Below are 5,534 nucleotides of genomic sequence, written 5' to 3' on the forward strand. Positions count from 1 at the left end.
GGCATGTGCCTCCACCTCCCAACTTTAGTGAGCTCCTCAATTGTAGCCTTCATTCACGCATTCTCATAATAACTCAGCCACTAGGCAATACCATTATACACCTCAAGAGAATGTCTGAGGCTGCTGTGCAGCCTGAGTGACCTGTAGTCCGGGACACCCCCTACCCAGTGTTCTTTCAGCACACACTGCCTAGAAAATTCCTTGCAGGGAACTCAGAGAAGAAGCTGTGTCCCCATGGCACTTAGAGTGAAGTCTTCATGGTTGGGATTCGAATGTCCACTTTGGAAGCGCTCTAATGAAATACAGTTTCTATGATGGGGGAGAGTCTTCTGTTTTGTGTTAATTTCATTGGTTAAATAAAGAGACTGCCTTGGCCCTTTAATAGGACATAAAATTAGGTAGGCAGAGTAGACAGAACAGAATGCTGGGAGAAAGAAGCTGAGTCAAAGCAGTCACCAGGATTCTCCCACTCCAGACAGACACAGGTTAAGATCTTCCCTGGTAAGCCACCTCGTGGGCTACACACATTATTAGAAATGGGCTAGTACAGGTGCAAGAGTTAGCCGAGAAGAGGCTAGATATAATGGGCCAAGCAGTGTTTAAAAGAATACAGTGTCCGTGTAATTATTTCGGGTATAAAGCTAGCCATGCAGGCAGCCGGGTGGCGGGGATGCAGCCCTGCCGCTCATACTACAACAGTTTCTACCTGTGCTTTGAGATGCTAATTAGAGTTTCTGTAGTTCTTCTAAGTAACTGCTTAGGTGCCATTTGTTCTATGGATCCAGCTGATAGCAGCACATGTGATTTGATATACTTAGCTATCTACCTTAGCTACATACTGTGATATATGTGATGCGAATATGTATATGTTCCCATAAGATTTCCCCCAAAGGAGCTAATACAAATTGGCTTTTACATATAGGTTTACATTTAAATTTAGTCCCAATTCCTTTTAATTCACTGGATGTAAGAAAATGTAACAAATTAGTTACTTTCCCTTTGACCTTTGACAAACTTGACCCATACAAACTGTGCAATATCACCAGATGACTGACATTAGGTGCTGAAACATTTAATCAATAGCACTGTAACTTTGATGGCATCATCTAACTACATTTGTAAATGACAGAAAGAGTCAAATGTGAACTATGTCCAGGCTTTTAATAACTTAAGAAAAGAGTCTCACAAATTGTGAAGAATTTTAGGAAAGACAGTAAAACCGAAAGAGACCAGTAAATGTGAGAAAGAGAATGGTATACGTGTATAAACTCAGTCACAATGAAAAGGGAATGTTTTTGGATAAGAAAAGATTTCTGTAGGAAATGTATTTATTTGATCAACAAAACCCATAAGGTTAATCTTTGTCAGAAGAAGATATGTCAACTTTAAAAAGAACTATTTTATTTAAAACTTCTTTAACTCGCTTTTTTTTTTAAGATTTACTTATTTTATGGCCTACCTGTAGAGTCGCCTGTTCTTTTGATCACAGACACTGCCTTAGTTACTGTGGTGGTTTGAAAGAAAATGGCCCCCAAAGTGAGTGGCATTATTAGGAGGTGTGGCCTTCTTGGAGGAAGTATGTCAGTCACAGAGGGGGCAAGCTTTGAAGTATCTTTTTCTCAAGCTTCCCTCAGTGTGACAGTCAATCAAAAACTCCTACGGCCTGCAAGATCTAGGACTCTCAGCTCCAGCACCACATCTGCCTGCGTGCTGCCATGCTTCCCTGCATGATCATAATGAACGCAACGTCTGAAACCATAAGCGAGTTACCCTCAATTAAATGTTCGCTTTAGGAAAGTCACCATGGTCATGGTGTTTCTTCAGAGCAATAGAAACCCAAACTAAGACAGAAGTTGGTAACAGGGACTGAGGTATTGCTGTGATATGCCTGATCATGTGTTTTGGGGGAAGAATTTGGACTTTGCTACTTTAGGTTATGAAAATGGTGGAATGATTTAAACACTGCTTTATGATCCATACTAGTAGCAGCATGGAAGACAGTGGTACTGAGTGTGATTTGATGAATGGTGGGGACTCAGTCTGGAGGTATCAGAGGAGAAGAATTTTACCATGCTGCCTAGAGATTATTCTTGTGATATTTTGAAGAAAAAAAGTGGCTACCATTTGCTCTTGTAGCCTGAGGTTAAAGTGAAGAGATTTGGATTAGTTCCATTGTCAGAATACATCTCAAAAGAGCCTAATACAGACACTGTTGTGCGGATGTTATAGGTAATGAAGATTTAATAATGAAAAGGATCAAGGTGAGCATAGTAAATTTTGAGGAGAAAAAGAGCACCGAGAAATTGAATGGAGCTAAGTCCTATGTCCAATGAGATAATGGATTAAGAAATGGAATAAGGGGGAAAGGTGACCTTAGGGCAAGATTCCAAACAGCTAAATTTCAAACCTGTAGAAAGAAACTAAAGAAAAGGTTAGAACAAGTGTGGTAGTGTATGCCTTTAAGCCCTGCGCTAGGAAGGCAGAGGCTGGCATGTCTCAGAGTTTGAGGTCAGCCTGGTCTACAAGTAAGTTTCAGGACAGTTAAGCAGACAGTGAAAGACAAAAGGTTGATGAAGGTATAATTGAATGAGGGAGCAATGTTCTAGCCCCAGAAAATAGCAGAACATGGTAGCTTCAGTCATATGATCCTGGATTTAGAGTTAAGGACAGAAATGGAATAAAGATGCTGAAGCCAACCATGTGTCAGGAATGTCCCTGAATGAAGGACTAGTAGAGAGGCCATTGTGTAAAGCTATTAAATTGAAGCCTGGATTTCCTTGAAGAACAGGCCCAGTGGAGTCAGCAGTGAGGACTGAGAGTGCAAACCTGGACTCGGGGTCCAAGGCTGAACTGCACATGGCACATCCCAGTGCTCAGGAGTGTGAAGATCTTAGAGACCTCACAGGTCCCTCCTAACACAGCTGCTGCTACATCTAGCACAGCAGGACAGGGTGAGGATCCAGGCAGCTACCTAGAGACACTCAAATTTCTGTCTTCTAAGCACAAAGCCTGCTGCTCAGTCTGAGACAGTGAGTTTGATGTCTCACCTCACCTCTAGGATGACAATAAGCACCAAGTCATCAGTCATCAGCCAAGAAATATTCACTGTAGGAGCCTAAGACCTATATGTTTCTCTCTGTCTGGTGCATCTCATGTCCTCCAGGAAGAGAGAGATAGGATAGACATCTGAACTGTGACTGGTGGTTTGAATTGATGCGACCCATATAGACTCAGGTGTTTAAATGCCTGGCCCGTAGAGCGTAGCACTACTGTTAAATGTGACCTTGTGGAGAAAGTGTGGCCTTGATGGAGGAAGGGTGTCACCACAGAGGTTAGCTTTGAGTTCCTAGAAGCTCAAGTTGAGCCAGTGTGACTGACTTTTCTGCTGTAGCCTTTAGATCAAAATTTAAAGCTCTCAGTTCTTCTCCAACACCCTGTCTGCCAGCAAGCTGCCATGTCATGCCATGATGCCATGATGATAATAGACTAAACCTCTGAAACTGTAAGTCAGACCCATTAAATGTTTTCTATTATAAGAGTAGTTGTGATCATGGTGTCTCTTTACAGCAATAAAACCTAACTAAAATGGTCGCAAAGTTGGTTCAACTATTGAGCTGAAGTCTTTGTACCTGTCAAAGTGATCTTCAACTGCCTCTGCACTTATGTGGCTCCTGAAAGGTGAATAAAGTCACAAATTGCAGGCTTTCAGATTAGAGAACATCAGCCTTGAAAAAAAGATACCTCAATGAATCTAGGTAATATTTTAATAGCACATGTAGTAATGATCCTTCTTGAAATTGACATGTTTGCCTGGACACACATGGCTTTGGGACTGGCCTAACTTGGGTCACAAGTAATGAATAAACAGCAGAGACCTTTTCAGAAAACCTGAGATATGTGAGATGTGATCTGAGAGTCACTTCTTTATGCATTGCTTTATTTCTTTCTTAATTTTGCTAAACAATTCCTTAAGAGTTGGAACCCCTCATAGATGAAGCCATGTGGCTGTCCATTCCTCTTACCTCTGACTCTTCATCAACCTGGATTGGAGGTTTCCCTCATTCTAGTTCCTGGGTCAGGTGTCATTTAAATAATGTAAGGCTACACTGTAGTATGCAGTAGGCCCTACGTCAGCAGAGGAAGCATAGGTCTGTTCATCAATCTCTGGCAGAGTTGATGAATTTAATTTACATCACCAAGTAGGTTAACTTGGTTGACAAAATTTTGTATATACCTGATTAGTTGGCCAAAGACTGTTTCATTATTGGATTCCTTTAACAATTGAAATTCTGCCATGACTATGATTAGAATGCTGAGCAAGGCTCCTACCCAATAGTCCCAGAGCTGGAAGTAATGGTACCTCCACCATTTTGAAAGTGGAGAGAGGTTGAGCCAGCATCCAGAGCCGCTGAAACCAAGGTGCTTACCATTTTAAAAGCTCTTCAAGACAGAAAAGAATTACAGATACACAATAGGACAGATTCAAACATAAAAAAAAAAAAACCTCTAAATGAGTCACAGTGTCGGATAAATGTATCTAGCCCTGCGAAAGAAAGGAAAAATAATATAGACAGTTACAAATAGAAGTAAAAGGTATTAGAAAAGGTAAAGTCTATAAAGAGACAGTACAGACAGTCATAGATTAAAGGAGTAAAAAAATAAGTTATTTAAAATGGAATATACACAGAGAGTCTGGATTATGAATATTATTGTGATTTTTTTTAATTTTTTGACTGTGAAGAAGCTAAGTACAGAGAGACATTTCATTGTATGGGCTGCAAAGCTAAACCAACACATATGTCTTAAAGGTATTTTGTCTTAAAAATACAGATCTAGGGATATGGTTCCTTGGAAAAGAGGTTCTTCTTTTGTTTCCACAGAGTATGAGAACCTGTGGATTCATTCCAGGCTAATGTGGTTTGATAGACCAAGACCCTACATTATGTTTTAAAGGTATTTTGTCTTAAAAATACAGATCTAGGGATATGGTTCCTTGGAAAAGAGGTTCTTCTTTTGTTTCCACAGAGGATGAGAAGCTGTGGATTCATTCCAGGCTAATGTGGTTTGATAGACCAAGAACCTACATAAGGTCACTATGAACACATCAAAAATTACCTTGCCCAATAAACAGCAGGAAAAAGTTTGAAGAGAACTATACCTATATTCCCAAATATCATCTATAAGTATTTGTTTACATTTAAAGGAGGATATGCTATAGAGATTCTCATTGGTATGAATATCAGTTTATTGATACAAATTTAAGGTCCATTTTGTTATACTATATATATATATGTATATATATTTCTGCTCTTGATTAAGGTATTGTGTTTGTGCAGCATTTTTGAAAACATAATGTATAATTAAGAAATATAGATTAATATAGTGTTAACTATAATAGTCAAGCTTCTAGACATGTTAGGTTTTCTAGATATATTTTAGTTAGATAGGTAATCTTCAAACTTTCAAAGACCTTCAGAATATGACATTTAAAATGTTCTAATAACTTAGGACTTTTCATGACAATGAGACACATC

Source organism: Microtus pennsylvanicus, chromosome 1 (genome assembly GCF_037038515.1).
Source record: "Microtus pennsylvanicus isolate mMicPen1 chromosome 1, mMicPen1.hap1, whole genome shotgun sequence".
Lineage (NCBI taxonomy): Eukaryota > Metazoa > Chordata > Mammalia > Rodentia > Cricetidae > Microtus > Microtus pennsylvanicus.